This window comes from Anthonomus grandis, chromosome 7, assembly GCF_022605725.1.
Source record: "Anthonomus grandis grandis chromosome 7, icAntGran1.3, whole genome shotgun sequence".
Taxonomy (NCBI): domain Eukaryota; kingdom Metazoa; phylum Arthropoda; class Insecta; order Coleoptera; family Curculionidae; genus Anthonomus; species Anthonomus grandis.
This window is the reverse complement of record NC_065552.1, coordinates 929,491-947,725: the sequence shown is the minus strand read 5'-3', so window position 1 is coordinate 947,725 and position 18,235 is coordinate 929,491. Positions and strand designations below refer to the sequence as shown.

At 29.5% G+C, this 18,235-nt stretch overlaps 1 protein-coding gene across 1 annotated transcript in view; it reads left to right on the top strand.

Annotated features, from left to right (window-relative positions):
- LOC126738246 (putative protein TPRXL) overlaps positions 1-18,235 on the top strand; it is a 249,488-nt gene that overhangs the window by 155,720 nt on the left and 75,533 nt on the right. The window lies entirely within an intron of this gene.

Sequence of the window (18,235 nt, the reverse complement as noted above, 5' to 3'; positions counted from 1 at the left end):
AGAATGGACACTTTTCCATCAAAAATATCTCTTACATTTTTCTCATAATTATTTTATTTTTCCAGTAAATTGAGTTTGACCATTAAAATGTCCCCAAATTACTCTCTATTTTCATGGATAGCTTCAATGTACCTATTTTGACTCGTAACTATAGAATGAGTGGCTTAGTAGAAAAAAGTGTAATAGTCAAAGTTGTAGAATGGACATTTTTCTATCAAAAATGTCTTTTGCATTTTTCTCGTAATTATTCTAGTTTTCGAGTAAATTGAGTTTGAATATTGAAATTTCCCTAATAACTCTCTAATTTCCTGGATAACTTAAGAACCGTTGCTCTAATAAAAAAAGTGTATTAAACAAAATTGTAGAATGGACATCTTTCTATCAAAAATGTCTTTTGCATTTTTCTCGTAATTATTCTAGTTTTCGGGTAAATTGAGTTTGAACATTGAAATTTCCCTAATAACTCTCTAATTTCTTGGATAACTTAAGAACCGTTGCTCTAATAAAAAAAGTATATTAAACAAAGTTGTAGAATGGACATTTTTCTATCAAAAATGTCTTTTGCATTTTTCTCGTAATTATTCTAGTTTTCGGGTAAATTGAGTTTGAATATTGAAATTTCCCTAATAACTCTCTAATTTCCTGGATAACTTAAGAACCGTTGCTCTAATAAAAAAAGTATATTAAACAAAGTTATAGAATGGACATTTTGCTATCAAAAATGTCTCTTGCATTTTTCTCGTAATTATTCTAGTTTTCGAGTAAATTGAGTTTGAACATTGAAATTTCCCTAATAACTCTCTAATTTCCTAGATAACTTAAGAACCGTTGCTCTAATAAAAAAAGTGTATTAAACAAAGTTGTAGAATGGACATTTTTCTATCAAAAATGTCTTTTGCATTTTTCTCGTAATTATTCTAGTTTTCGGGTAAATTGAGTTTGAACATTGAAATTTCCCTAATAACTCTCTAATTTCTTGGATAACTTAAGAACCGTTGCTCTAATAAAAAAAAGTATATTAAACAAAGTTGTAGAATGGACATTTTTCTATCAAAAATGTCTTTTGCATTTTTCTCGTAATTATTCTAGTTTTCGGGTAAATTGAGTTTGAACATTGAAATTTCCCTAATAACTCTCTAATTTCCTGGATAACTTAAGAACCGTTGCTCTAATAAAAAAAGTATATTAAACAAAGTTGTAGAATGGACACTTTTCCATCAAAAATATCTCTTACATTTTTCTCGTAATTATTTTATTTTTCTAGTAAATTGAGTTTGACCATTAAAATGTCCCCAAATTACTCTCTATTTTCATGGATAGCTTCAATGTACCTATTTTGACTCGTAACTATAGAATGAGTGGCCTAGTAGAAAAAAGTGTAATAGTCAAAGTTGTAGAATGGACATTTTTCTATCAAAAATGTCTTTTGCATTTTTCTCGTAATTATTCTAGTTTTCGGGTAAATTGAGTTTGAACATTGAAATTTCCCTAATAACTCTCTAATTTCCTGGATAACTTAAGAACCGTTGCTCTAATAAAAAAAAGTATATTAAACAAAGTTGTAGAATGGACATTTTGCTATCAAAAATGTCTCTTGCATTTTTCTCGTAATTGTTCTAGTTTTCGGGTAAATTGAGTTTGAACATTGAAATTTCCCTAATAACTCTCTAATTTCCTGGATAACTTAAGAACCGTTGCTCTAATAAAAAAAGTATATTAAACAAAGTTGTAGAATGGACATTTTGCTATCAAAAATGTCTCTTGCATTTTTCTCGTAATTATTCTAGTTTTTGGGTAAATTGAGTTTGAACATTGAAATTTCCCTAATAACTCTCTAATTTCCTGGATAACTTAAAAACCGTTGCTCTAATAAAAAAAGTATATTAAACAAAGTTGTAGAATGGACATTTTGCTATCAAAAATGTCTCTTGCATTTTTCTCGTAATTATTCTAGTTTTCGGGTAAATTGAGTTTGAACATTGAAATTTCCCTAATAACTCTCTAATTTCCTGGATAACTTAAGAACCGTTGCTCTAATAAAAAAAGTATATTAAACAAAGTTGTAGAATGGACATTTTGCTATCAAAAATGTCTCTTGCATTTTTCTCGTAATTATTCTAGTTTTCGAGTAAATTGAGTTTGAATATTGAAATTTCCCTAATAACTCTCTAATTTCCTGGATAACTTAAGAACCGTTGCTCTAATAAAAAAAGTATATTAAACAAAGTTGTAGAATGGACATTTTGCTATCAAAAATGTCTCTTGCATTTTTCTCGTAATTATTCTATTTTTCGGGTAAATTGAGTTTGAACATTGAATTTTCCCTAATAACTCTCTAATTTTATGGATAACTTAAGAACCGTTATTCTAATAAAAAAAGGGTATTAAATAAAGTTGTAGAATGGGCATTTTTCTATCAAAAATGTCTCTTGCATTTTTCTCGTAATTATTTTAGTTTTCGAGTAAATTGAGTTTGAACATTGAAATTTCCCTAATAACTCTCTAATTTCCTGGATAACTTAAGAACCGTTGCTCTAATAAAAAAAGTATATTAAACAAAGTTGTAGAATGGACATTTTGCTATCAAAAATGTCTTTTGCATTTTTCTCGTAATTATTTTAGTTTTCGAGTAAATTGAGTTTGAATATTGAAATTTCCCTAATAACTCTCTAATTTCCTGGATAACTTAAGAACCGTTGCTCTAATAAAAAAAGTATATTAAACAAAGTTGTAGAATGGACACTTTTCCATCAAAAATATCTCTTACATTTTTCTCATAATTATTTTATTTTTCTAGTAAATTGAGTTTGACCATTAAAATGTCCCCAAATTACTCTCTATTTTCATGGATAGCTTCAATGTACCTATTTTGACTCGTAACTATAGAATGAGTGGCCTAGTAGAAAAAAGTGTAATAGTCAAAGTTGTAGAATGGACATTTTTCTATCAAAAATGTCTTTTGCATTTTTCTCGTAATTATTCTAGTTTTCGGGTAAATTGAGTTTGAACATTGAAATTTCCCTAATAACTCTCTAATTTCCTGGATAACTTAAGAACCGTTGCTCTAATAAAAAAAGTATATTAAACAAAGTTGTAGAATGGATATTTTGCTATCAAAAATGTTTCTTGCATCTTTTCTCGTAATTATTCTAGTTTTCGAGTAAATTGAGTTTGAACATTGAAATTTCCCTAATAACTCTCTAATTTCCTGGATAACTTAAGAACCGTTGCTCTAATAAAAAAAGTATATTAAACAAAGTTGTAGAATGGACATTTTGCTATCAAAAATGTCTCTTGCATTTTTCTCGTAATTATTCTATTTTTCGGGTAAATTGAGTTTGAACATTGAATTTTCCCTAATAACTCTCTAATTTTATGGATAACTTAAGAACCGTTATTCTAATAAAAAAAGGGTATTAAATAAAGTTGTAGAATGGGCATTTTTCTATCAAAAATGTCTCTTGCATTTTTCTCGTAATTATTTTAGTTTTCGAGTAAATTGAGTTTGAACATTGAAATTTCCCTAATAACTCTCTAATTTCCTGGATAACTTAAGAACCGTTGCTCTAATAAAAAAAGTATATTAAACAAAGTTGTAGAATGGACATTTTGCTATCAAAAATGTCTTTTGCATTTTTCTCGTAATTATTCTAGTTTTCGAGTAAATTGAGTTTGAATATTGAAATTTCCCTAATAACTCTCTAATTTCCTGGATAACTTAAGAACCGTTGCTCTAATAAAAAAAGTATATTAAACAAAGTTGTAGAATGGACATTTTGCTATCAAAAATGTCTCTTGCATTTTTCTCGTAATTATTCTATTTTTCGGGTAAATTGAGTTTGAACATTGAATTTTCCCTAATAACTCTCTAATTTTATGGATAACTTAAGAACCGTTATTCTAATAAAAAAAGGGTATTAAATAAAGTTGTAGAATGGGCATTTTTCTATCAAAAATGTCTCTTGCATTTTTCTCGTAATTATTTTAGTTTTCGAGTAAATTGAGTTTGAACATTGAAATTTCCCTAATAACTCTCTAATTTCCTGGATAACTTAAGAACCGTTGCTCTAATAAAAAAAGTATATTAAACAAAGTTGTAGAATGGACATTTTGCTATCAAAAATGTCTTTTGCATTTTTCTCGTAATTATTCTAGTTTTCGAGTAAATTGAGTTTGAATATTGAAATTTCCCTAATAACTCTCTAATTTCCTGGATAACTTAAGAACCGTTGCTCTAATAAAAAAAGTATATTAAACAAAGTTGTAGAATGGACATTTTGCTATCAAAAATGTCTCTTGCATTTTTCTCGTAATTATTCTATTTTTCGGGTAAATTGAGTTTGAACATTGAATTTTCCCTAATAACTCTCTAATTTTATGGATAACTTAAGAACCGTTGCTCTAATAAAAAAAGTATATTAAACAAAGTTGTAGAATGGACACTTTTCCATCAAAAATATCTCTTACATTTTTCTCATAATTATTTTATTTTTCTAGTAAATTGAGTTTGACCATTAAAATGTCCCCAAATTACTCTCTATTTTCATGGATAGCTTCAATGTACCTATTTTGACTCGTAACTATAGAATGAGTGGCCTAGTAGAAAAAAGTGTAATAGTCAAAGTTGTAGAATGGACATTTTTCTATCAAAAATGTCTTTTGCATTTTTCTCGTAATTATTCTAGTTTTCGGGTAAATTGAGTTTGAACATTGAAATTTCCCTAATAACTCTCTAATTTCCTGGATAACTTAAGAACCGTTGCTCTAATAAAAAAAGTATATTAAACAAAGTTGTAGAATGGATATTTTGCTATCAAAAATGTTTCTTGCATCTTTTCTCGTAATTATTCTAGTTTTCGAGTAAATTGAGTTTGAATATTGAAATTTCCCTAATAACACTCTAATTTCATGGATAACTTAAAAACCGTTGCTCTAATAAAAAAAGTATATTAAACAAAGTTGTAGAATGGACATTTTGCTATCAAAAATGTCTCTTGCATTTTTCTCGTAATTATTCTAGTTTTCGGGTAAATTGAGTTTGAACATTGAAATTTCCCTAATAACTCTCTAATTTCCTGGATAACTTAAGAACCGTTGCTCTAATAAAAAAAGTATATTAAACAAAGTTGTAGAATGGATATTTTGCTATCAAAAATGTTTCTTGCATCTTTTCTCGTAATTATTCTAGTTTTCGAGTAAATTGAGTTTGAATATTGAAATTTCCCTAATAACACTCTAATTTCATGGATAACTTAAAAACCGTTGCTCTAATAAAAAAAGTATATTAAACAAAGTTGTAGAATGGACATTTTGCTATCAAAAATGTCTCTTGCATTTTATCTCGTAATTATTCTAGTTTTCGGGTAAATTGAGTTTAAACATTAAAATTTCCCCAATGACTCTCATGGATATTTTCATTTTCATTTTCATGGATAACTGGAAAATGAATGCTCTAATGGAAAAACGTGTATCTGCCAAAGTTGTAAGTAAATAATTTCTTTATCAAAAATTTCTTTTACATTTTTCTCGTAAAAATTGCGATTTTTGACAAACCTTAGTCTGAACATTGAAATTTTCCTAAGAACTTTCTATTTTTAAGAATAACTCAAGAACCAGACCTCTATTGGGAAAAAGTGTAATTATCGAAGTTATAGAAAATAAAATTTCCTATCAAATATATTCTGTAAAGTTTTCTGGTGACTTTGATAGTTTTCGAGAAAATCGAGTTTAAATTTTGGAGATTTCTCTACTGGACCGCTATTTTTATGAATAACTGAAAAACCAATGTTCTAATGACAAAAAGTGTTTTTACCAAAGTTGTAGACAATTTTTTTTACATCAGATATAGTCTATAAAGTTTTTCCGTAAATTAAATTATTTTCGAGAAAAATGAGTTTAAATTTTAAATATTGAAACAATACTAGACCATACCTTTTTACTCTCAAAATGCGTCTTCTTAAATGCTAAGAACGTGACCCACTCATAAGAATTAATTTATAGTAAGCCACATTCTGAGCATAAACCATGGATCGTTCTCGTTTAGAAATATTAAGGGAAAAATGTATTTACTTCGGCCTGTTTTGACACCATAAAAGGTCTGCGATGTGGAAAAAACCGCCCCGACTGTCTGACCTAGACACAGCTGCCACAATATACTTGTGACGCTACTTTAGGCGTTTCCACCGAGACAGACAAAGAAGAGAAGAGTCGCTTTTTCACTTACTAGGGAATTCCCAAGATAATATGGATATTTTTTTAAGTGAAAACTGAAAATTTAAGCATTTTTATACATGAATCATAAAAAGCGTTTTTTTACGCACATTATTCAAGGTTTTATCAAGACTTTCATAGTCACTTGTTACGTTTCTCGTTTTTCTTGTTTAATTTCGTTCTTGTGTTTCATCATAATTTATTTTTTTGTCTTTTTTTTTTAGTTTCTTTCTTTTGCTATTATAGACAGTACTGCCAGTAAAAATCAGAAATGGGCATTTTATCTGCATCAATCCAATGCGTTCTTCATCAATTTTATCCTTATTTTATTTGATCCTTGGAGCGACATCTATCTTGAAAAAGACAAAAAATTGCTTTTATTTTTATTAATAATTTATTTGTTGAGTAGTTTTCCTTTACTGCTTTTTTTAATATTTTTCAGCCTTATCCTATACAGGGTAAACCAAACGTAAGTACAGAATCCCTAAGGAATATATAATGTTCTCTTTCTTTTAGACTGCATGACATATTTTTTGGTCTCATCCTCAACATATGGGATACCCTCTATATACCAAATACTATAAAAAAAAAACCAAAACTCCTAATTTTTCATTAAAATGATGAGCGTATGCCATTAAGAAAGACACTAACGTATTGCCCTGACAGCCAGAAGTACTAATAAAAACTAATAATTCCTCCTAATTAAAAAGCTCCTAAAGTGTTTAATGTTTATGAGTGTGTTACACTCACAACGCATCCATAATGTCACATTTAATTTTTAACGCGTTGTAGTATGGTTACCACATGGGCCTCGTGTGTCTATGCTTTACGACACTAGTGCTGATAAATTATTTTTCTAGTAGAGGAGATTTGTGACATTTTTACGGTTAAAAATGTGACTTTTAGGTTTTTTTGAAAATGCGTCTCCTATAGGCTCTCAACTTGTCTACAATATTGCTCTCTATAGATTTTTCGATAAAACTTATTCTAACTGAGATATTTAGGTAAAATTGCTTGATAGAGCAGCAGGAGTTGGATTTGAAATGTTGGACCTACAAAATTTATTTTTTTCCAAAAAATATCAGTTTTTGAAAAAAAATGTTAAAAGCATTTTTGTTGGTTATGATCTGGTCAATAATTTTGTTCCCTATAGTTTTTTTGATTGAACCTACCGTTACGAAGATATTTAAGAAAAAGCTGCTTGTCAGCCTAAGATGAAGTGCAACTAAAATGTCAACCTACAAATTCCAAGATATCTTGAAAACTATTAATTTCTCAAGAAAATGGTTAGAATCATTTTTGTAGGTTACGATCTGGTGAACAACTTTGTTGCCTATAGTTTTTTTGATTAAACTTACCGTTTCGAAGATATTTAAGAAAAACCTGCTTGTCAGCCTAAGATGAGGTGCAACTAAAATGTCAACCTGCAAATTCCAAAATATCTTGAAAACTATTAATTTCTCAGGAAAATAATTGAGATCATTTTTGCAGGTTATGACCTGGTGAACAACTTTGTTTCCTATAGTTTTTTTGATTAAACCTATCGTTACGAAGATATTTAAGAAAAACCTGCGTGTCAGCCTAAGATGAGGTGCAACTAAAACGTCAACCTACAAATTCCAAAATATCTTGAAAACTATTAATTTCTCAGGAAAATGGTTAGAATCATTTTTATAGACTATGGTCTGGTGAACAATATTGCTTTCTACAGTTTTTTTGATTAAACTTACCGTTTCGAAGATATTTAAGAAAAACCTGCTTGTTAGCCTAAGATGAGGTGCAACTAAAATGTCAACCTGCAAATTCCAAAATATCTTGAAAACTATTAATTTCTCAGGAAAATGGTTAGAATCATTTTTATAGACTATAATCTGGTGAATAATATTGCTTTCTACAGTTTTTTTGATTAAACCTACCGTTATGAAGATATTTAAGAAAAACCTGCTTGTCAGCTCAAGATGAGGTGCAACTAAAATGTCGACCTACAAATTCCAAGATATCTTGAAAACTATTAATTTCTCAGGAAACTGGTTAGAATCATTTTTGTAGGTTATGATCTGGTAAACAATATTGCTTTCTACAGTTTTTTCGATTAAACCTACCGTTTCGAAGATATTTAAGAAAAACCTGCTTGTTAGCCTAAGATGAAGTGCAACTAAAACGTCAACCTACAAATTCCAAAATATCTTGAAAACTATTAATTTCTCAGGAAAATGGTTAGAATCATTTTTGTAGGTTACGATCTGGTGAACAACTTTGTTGCCTATAGTTTTTTTGATTAAACCTACCGTTACGAAGATATTTAAGAAAAACCTGCTTGTTAGCCTAAGATGAAGTGCAACTAAAATGTCAACCTACAAATTCCAAGATATCTTGAAAACTATTAATTTCTCAAGAAAATGGTTAGAATCATTTTTGTAGGTTACGATCTGGTGAACAACTTTGTTGCCTATAGTTTTTTTGATTAAACCTACCGTTATAAAGATATTTAAGAAAAACCTGCTTGTCAGCTCAAGATGAGGTGCAACTAAAATGTCGACCTACAAATTCCAAGATATCTTGAAAACTATTAATTTCTCAGGAAACTGGTTAGAATCATTTTTGTAGGTTATGATCTGGTAAACAATATTGCTTTCTACAGTTTTTTCGATTAAACCTACCGTTTCGAAGATATTTAAGAAAAAACTGCTTGTTAGCCTAAGATGAAGTGCAACTAAAATATCAACCTACAAATTCCAAGATATCTTAAAAACTATTAATTTCTCAGGAAACTGGTTAGAATCATTTTTGTAGGTTATGATCTGGTGAACAATATTGCTTCCTATAGTTTTTTTGATTAAACCTACCGCTACGAAGATATTTAAGAAAAAGCTGCTTGTCAGCCTAAGATGAAGTGCAACTAAAATGTCAACCTCCAAATTCCAAGATATCTTGAAAACTATTAATTTCTCAGGAAACTGGTTAGAATCATTTTTGTAGGTTATGATCTGGTAAACAATATTGCTTTCTACAGTTTTTTCGATTAAACCTACCGTTATGAAGATATTTAAGAAAAACCTGCTTGTCAGCTCAAGATGAGGTGCAACTAAAATGTCGACCTACAAATTCCAAGATATCTTGAAAACTATTAATTTCTCAGGAAACTGGTTAGAATCATTTTTGTAGGTTATGATCTGGTAAACAATATTGCTTTCTACAGTTTTTTCGATTAAACCTACCGTTTCGAAGATATTTAAGAAAAACCTGCTTGTTAGCCTAAGATGAAGTGCAACTAAAATGTCGACCTACAAATTCCAAGATATCTTGAAAACTATTAATTTCTCAGGAAACTGGTTAGAATCATTTTTGTAGGTTATGATCTGGTAAACAATATTGCTTTCTACAGTTTTTTCGATTAAACTTACCGTTACGAAGATATTTAAGAAAAAGCTGCTTGTCAGCCTAAGATGAAGTGCAACTAAAATGTCAACCTACAAATTCCAAGATATCTTGAAAACTATTAATTTCTCAAGAAAATGGTTAGAATCATTTTTGTAGGTTACGATCTGGTGAACAACTTTGTTTCCTATAGTTTTTTTGATTAAACTTACCGTTTCGAAGATATTTAAGAAAAACCTGCTTGTCGGCCTAAGATGAGGTGCAACTAAAATGTCAACCTGCAAATTCCAAAATATCTTGAAAACTATACGTTTCTTAGGAAAATGCTTTAAATCATTCTTGTAGCTTACGGCCTGTTCAACAACTTTGCTTCCTATACATTTCCTGATATTATTAATCAAAACTTAGATAACTTCAAAAAACCTATAGTACCTCCTAATTTACAGAATCCTCAACCTTGTATGAACAGACTAAATAAAGTCTCTCGGGAATTCATGTATATTATATAGAATCCATTTTATTCATACAAAAAAGTGGGAAATATACCCTTGCAAGTGAATGTCATACACAAAGAAAAATTACCCTTATCGATCCGACGTCCTGCTCCCTGGAACACGACGGATTTACAAGCAGCAACAGCAGCAGGAGCGAGCGGTAGCAGTAGGGTAGATCCCAAAGGACAAAGACACTCGAGGACCTTGTTCCCGTTTCCCTAGTTGGGACATCGTCGGGATCAATAACCGGCCCTGATGGACGCGCCATCTCCCTCACATCCATAGGGATATCGGGAATGTTGAATGAAATAAAAACAACGTATTCACTGGTCCATATCCCCAAATCAATGGATCTTTCTAATGAACTATTTAATGATGAGAGTAACATTTGTGATGCTTTCGCCAGATATTTTGACGGTGTTTACTTAAATGATATTGGTACCAACTCCAATATTCTATACAATATTAATGCTCATGAAGTGGTAATTAATCAGGTTTAGATGCATGATGTACTGGACTCCATCATATACTTTAATAACTATATTTTTAATAAATCGAATATACTAGTCTACTACACCAGTAAATTAACGAGTGCTACCGAAGAGATTCTTGATGCTTTGAATCTTCGAGAACAAATAGATTTTATATACAGTGACTTTGCAAAAGCTTTCGCCAGTGTTCGTTTATCAATGTTGATCGCTACCTTAGTTTTTATTTCACTTTGACTGTCCTTATAATCAATTACAGCGTACAACTAACAAAATCTATTAATCCATAGTGATGCCTATATCCAGTTTATTAATTTCTTTCTTAAGTAAGCCTCCTTCACGTTGTGTTCCAGACGCTACGCGTGTAGGTTATATTGTGCCTGAAATAAAAGAGGAACTCATCCAGACTCAACATTAGAAAACTCACCCATAACGGATAAAAATGAAGCCGCCTGTGGCCGAATCGGTTGGTTATTATTAATACAAAACTCATTCATAGAACCGCGTTTCGTTTCCCTCTCTCTCTCTCTCTCTCTCTCTATACATCCCGGTTCTATTTTCAAATCCTGGAGCAGACGAATAATAAACTAAGGCAAATCGAAAATAGAACGAACGTCGATTTTTGTTTTATTATTACGCGATCCCGAGGGGGAGGGGCGCGATGCAAAAAACCGTAAAAAAAAAACAACATACACAATTTACGATGCCGTGGATGACGTCAGGTGCGTCTGGAATTTCGTCTGATGATGCACGCTTATCCAGATTTCGGTTTTTTTTTTATGTATGTATGTATGTATGTTTGCCATGAGACTAAACGATCCAGTGAGTAATTGCTTGGAAATGGGGAATTTATACGAAAAGTTCGAGGATATATAATAGGAGTTCGTGAAAGTTTGAACTGCTGAATTGGAAGATATCTCGAAAAATATTGATTGTAGAAGAAAATGGTTGGAATGAAAGTTGTCGGTTGTGATCTTGTCAAAAAGTTTGTTTCTTATATATTTTTCGATAGGGCCAACCCTAACTGAGAAAATTAAGAAAATCTGACTTACCAGATCAAATTGAAGTGTGACTCAGGTGTCTAAGAACAAATTTTGCGATATTTTGAAAAATATTGATTTTTTCGAAAAATGTTTAGATACATTTTTGTTGGTTGTAATAGTACCAACAAATTTGCTTCTAATAGGTTTTTTGATAGGGCTCACCCTAACTGAGATAATTAAGAAAAACTCACTCGTAGGACCAAGTTGAAGTTTGACTCAAATGTCAACATACAAATTTCAAGATATTTAAGAAAATATTAATTTTTGGGAAAAATACTTTATATAAATCTTATAACTGTTGATGTTTCTCACAAATTTGCTTCTAATAGATTTTTTGATAGGGCCAACCCTAACTGAGATAATTAAGACAATCTGACTTACCAGATCAAGTTGAAGTGTGACTCAGATGTCTAACAACAAATTTTGCGATATTTTGAAAAATATTGATTTTTTCGAAAAATGTTTAGATACATTTTTGTTGGCTGTAATAGTACCTACAAATTTGCTTCCTATAAATTTTTTGATAAGACCTTTCCTAACTGAGATAATTCAGAAAAACTCACTCGTCAGACCAAGTTGAACTTTGACTCAAATGGCAACATACAAATTTCAAGATATTTTAAAAAATATTAATTTTTGGGAGAAACGCCTTATATAAATCTTGTAACTCTTGATGTTTATCACAAGTTTGGTTCTAATAGATTTTTTGATAGGGCCTATACTAGCCGAGATAATTGAGAAAAACCTACTCGTCAGACCAAGATGGATGTAACTCGAACACTAACCCACAATTTTCAAAATATTTAAAAAAATATTAGTTTTTGGTAAAAACACTTCTTACAAGTCTACTCATAATGTTTCCTACAAGTTTGCTCCCTTAATTTTTTTGATATGACATACTCAAACTGAGATATTCAAGAAAAACCTACCTGTCACTCCTTAAATGACTCAAAAGTCAACCAACAAATGGCAAACCAAGTATTAAAGATCGTAATTCTCTTATTAGTCTTTTTTTTAAACTGATCAGCTTCAGTTTGCTTCCAGTGAACTCAGACGAACCTTCCCACACGCAACATTCATTTACGTAAACAGCGTTTCTATCGCCTGAGCACTCCAAATTAGAATTTCATTAATAATCAACTAGAAAATATCATTTTATGCATCCCCTTCTGAATGAGGGGGATGAAGTGAACCTGCTCGGTCTAGACAGGGTTGTGTTTTTCCTTTGCCTGTCCGCCTTTCATGTTATTCTGAATAAGTAACTAGGGGTCAAAGTAAATGTTAGATATGTTGGAAAATATTGAATTTTGGGGAAAAATGGTTAAGAGCTTTCTGGTAGCTTATGATGTTTTCTAGAAGTTTGCTTATTATAGATGTTTTGATAGGACGTATAGTAACTAAGATATTTAAGGAAATCGGGCTTGACAGACCAAGATGAGGGGAAACTCAATTGTCAATCTACAAATTTTAGGATATTTCGAAAAATATTGATTTTTGGGAAAAATGCTTTAGAGCAATCTTGTAGGATATGATGTTGTCTACAAATTTGCTTCCTATACATTTTTTGATAAGACTTATCCTAACTGAGATATTTGAGGAAAACTCACTCACTAGTCCAAGATAAAATGATAAATTAGAGATCCACACATTTGATAAATTTCTAGGTTAATTTTCCAAATAAATGTATAAAAAGTACAATTATTCAAAAAGAATTAAAAATTAAAAATTAGTACAATTTTCCAAGTGACTAAGTAAATTAGTACAAATTTCATAAGCAAAATAGTAAAAGAGTAGAACTTTTAAAATCAGGCAAGTACAATTATTTTTTTAAAACTAGTACAATTCAACATTTTTCCAAGTAACAGTTTTAATTATCTTTCAAGTAACTCTGTAAATTAGTACAATAATTTTACATAAATTTGTAAAAGAGTACAACTTTTAAAATCAGATAAGTACAATCAATTTTCTATTAAAATTATGAACATGTAAAATTTTTTAAGTAAAATTGAAAACTAGTACAATTTTACGTTTATTTAAGTAACAATTTTAATTAGTACAATTTTCTAAATGTTTTTTATGAATTAGTAAACATCTTATAGGTAAAATTTAAAAAAATACAAATTTTAAAGTCGGGCAAGTAAGTAAAATCATTTTTCTGTTAAAATTATGAACAAGTACAATTTTTAATTAACTTTATATATTAGTACAATTTTTCAGAAGGAATTTTATAGTAGAACAATTTTCTTAACATTGATTTTAAAAAACTTAAATAATTAAAATATATTCACATAGTTTTTTTAGGTAACTTTTTAAATTTGTACAATTTTTCAAGTGCACTTTTAAATAAGTACAATTGTTTAAAAGTTATTATAAACTGGTACAATTTTCGAGGGGAGCGTATAGAAGAGTACAATTTTTCATTGACACTTTTTCAAGAATTCTATACTGTACAACTTTTGAAGAAAAATTGTAAGCGAGTACAATTTTATGTTATAAACTAATTATAAATAATATTAATATAAAATACTAGGAAAGTACTTTTTTTTTTTAAATTTTGAGCAAACACCTAACCTAGTACAATTTTCCAGGGGCGTATTTAGAAGAGTACAATTTATCGTTGACATTATTGAAAAGTACAATTTTTCCGATGAAGGGAAAAATAAGTACAATTTGTCAAGCGAAATTGCTGACAGTACAATTATTTGAACTACAAATTAGTTATTTTAAGAAAATGTTAAACTAGTACAATTTTTCAGGGACGTATATAGAAGAGTGCAATTTATCGTTGATATTATTCAAAAGTACAATTTTTCAAGCGATATTGCTGACAGTACAATTATTTGAACTACAAATTAGTTATTTTAAGAAAATGTTAAACTAGTACAATTTTTCAGGGACGTATATAGAAGAGTGCAATTTATCGTTGATATTATTGAAAAGTACAATTTTTCAAGCGAAATTGCTAACAGTATAATTATTTGAACTACAAATTAATTTTTTTAAGAAAATGTTAAACTAGTACAATATTGTAAGTGAAATTATAATAAAATATTTTTTTAAATTTGTACAATTTCAAAAAAATGCAATTATAAATGAGTACAATTTCTCTAGGGGAATTACAAACTAGTACAAATTTTCAGGGGCATATATAGAAGAGTACAATTTATCGTTGACATTTTTGAGAAGTACAATTTTTTTGATGAATTGAAAAATTAGTACAATTTTTCAAGCGATATTGCTGACAGTACAATTATTTGAACTACAAATTAATTATTTTAAGAAAATGTTAAACTAGTACAATTTCGTAAGTAAAATTATAATAGAATCTTTTTGTTAATTCATTTTTTAAATTTGATTAATTTCAAAAAAGTGCCATTGTTAATGAGTACAATTAATCTAGGGGAATTATGAAATAGTACAATTTTCCACGGGCGTATATAGAAGAGTACAATTTATCGTTGACATTTTTGAAAAGTACAATTTTTTTGATGAATGGAAAAATGAGTACAAATCTTCAAGCGATATTGCTGACAGTACAATTATTTAAACTATAAATTAATTTTTTTAAGAAAATGTTAAACTAGTACAATTTTGTAAGTGAAATTATAATAAAATATTTTTTTAAATTAGTACAATTTCAAAAAAATGGAATTTTAAATGAGTTCAATTCCTCTTGGGGAATTATAAACTAGTACAATTTTCCAGGGGCATATATAGAAGAGTACAATTTATCGTTGACATTATTATAAAGTACAATTTTTCTGATGAATGGAAAAATGCGTACAATTTTTTAAGCAATATTGCCAACAGTACAATTATTTGAACTACAAATTAATTTTTTTTAAAAAATGTTAAACTAGTACAATTTTGTAAGTGAAATTGTAATAGAATATCTTTTTTAATTCATTTTTTTAATTTGTTTAATTTAAAAAAGTGCAATTGTTAATGAGTACAATTCCTCTAGGGAAATTATAAACTAGTACAATTTTCCAGAGGCGTATATATAAGAGTACAATTTATCGTTGACATTATTAAAAAGTACAATTTTTCTGATAAAGGGAAAAATGAGTACAATTTTTCAAGCGATATTGCTGACAATACAATTATTTGAACTACAAATAATTTTTTTAGGAAAATGTTAAACTAGTACAATTTCAAAAAATTGCAATTGTAAATGAGTACAATTTCTCTAGGGGAATTATAAACTAGTACAATTTTCCAGAGGCGTATATAGAAGAGTACAATTTATCGTTGACATTATTAAAAAGTACAATTTTTCTGATAAAAGGAAAAATGAGTACAATTTTTCAGAGCGAAATTGCTGACAGTACAATTATTTGAACTACAAAATAATTTTTTTAAGAAAATGTTAAACTAGTACAATTTCAAAAAATTGCAATTGTAAATGAGTACAATCCCTCTAGAGGAATTATGAAATAGTACAATTTTCCAGGGGCATATATAGAAGAGTACAATTTATCGTTGACATTGTTGAAAAGTACAATTTTTCTGATGAAGGGAAAAATAATTACATTTTTTTAAGCGAAATTGCTAACAGTACAATTATTTGAACTACAAATTAATTTTTTTTAAGAAAATGTTAAAATAGGACAATTTTCCGAGTAACAATACTAAGTAGATTTTTTTGTATAAAATTTGAAGCTAGTACAATTATTCGTAAACAGTGTCATTAGATACATTGGAAACAAGTAGAACTTTTTAAGAGGAACTATAAACTAGTACAACTTTCCAACAAATTTCATAAGTGACTACCACTTTTCTAGGAGTACAATAAATAGGACAATTCATCCAGTTAAGTGTGTAAGAGGGTGCATTCAGGGCTGTGGCAGGCTCAATAATTGTACATTTGACCAAATTTATATGCGCAATAGTGTGACCGTATAATTTTTCCTTTAAAACCAAACTTTGAAGGTCGATATATCGGCTTCTATGGACCCTATCGGGAAAATTTAAACGGTTTTATCTTAATTATATCCTTCTGATTCCTATAAGATTATTTGCAAGATCGTAGCTCCCTTACTAGCCAGGATCTCGCCATTTTAGTGCCCAAAAATAATTTTAAAACACTTAGCACCTTTTGGTTCGGTAACAACCTTCCCCATTCGCCATATGATGTGAATTTTTTATTATTTGTTAATTTTATATGGACGTTATTTATGGCCTGACGTTTTATGACGATGGCAGATGACGATATGGAACGGATAAAATTAATTTGGCAAAAGGAGGATTTTTTCTTTGAGCGCTCATAAAATGTGAAAATTGACTTTTATCTTCTTGTCGCTGGCATCTTATGGACATTTTATCGGTTGTTTTATACGACAAAAAGGTCTTGAGAGCCAATTTGTGAAGAGTTGAACGGGATCCAGTCGTCATTAAATTCAATTTCAATTTATTGATGAAAAAAAAAACAGGAAAATGTGACCCAATGGACGCTTATTTAGGGTGTAGCCTTGTCAGGGTCAAATTCTGTTAAACGTAAATTTTTAAAGGGTAACTAAAATAGTTTCGGTCATCCTCCACTAAATTTATTTGAAAAACCATCTATCCTACATGTTTCGGACATATAAGATGTCCATCATCAGGGATCTATAAAGAACTGAGGAAACTTATAAGCTAAAGATTAAAAGTGTTGAAATAAAAAGGTATTAAAAATAACTTACATATAATGACGGTTTTCATCACAACACATAAAAAGCCACAGTGCTTCTGGCAAGGTCAAAGCTTAAAATTACTAACAATAAATAAAAGGGCATCGACAATAATGAAAAAAGGCTTAATTAACTAACAAATGAACAGTTGGACGTTGAAGACAAAAAAACTTACTTTAAGATGCATGAGAAAGTTACTAAACAAGGTCTACACAAATATTAAAATCACATAATTACCACACTAGGATAATTGTTATGTCAACAAGAATTAAGAACAAAAGGAACATATAAATTTTCAAAAGATAGGGCGCGTTCTATTTAAACGTAAATTTTTAGCTTATTTTGAATACGCTGGAAAAATCAATTTTTGGTGAAAAAATTCGATACGGGGGGTATACCCGAAAAATGAAAAAATTCAAACTTTGAAGGTCGATATCTTTTATGAGCACTATCGGGAAAATTCCAACGGTTTTGTCTTAGTTTCGTCATTCTGAATCCAACGAGACCATCCGCAGACTCGTAGCTTTTATATTAGCTAAGATATTGCATTCTTAGAGCCCATTTTTGGCTTCAAAAACGAGGTCGAAAAATGACTTTTTTCGAATTTTCAAAATGCTCTCATTCTGTTAGTTCTGCTCGGATCCTCTTATAACCCGGTGTTTTCGTAATCTAGGTGACCCAAATAAGACGCTGGTATACTTAGTTTGATTTCGAAAAAAATCAATTTTTGGTGAAAAAATTCGACACGGGGGGATTACCCGAAAAATGAAAAAACCCAAAAATTGGAGGCCGATATCTCCCTCATTTTTTAAAATGTGATAGAATTTATTTTTACATTAGTTAGCTTTATTAAAGTTCTCGTGGTACCACTTTTTCTATTAATTTCATACGTTTTTACTATATTAAACCGAGAAACAAAACTTCCATTAATTTTAAATGTTTATTTTGGATTC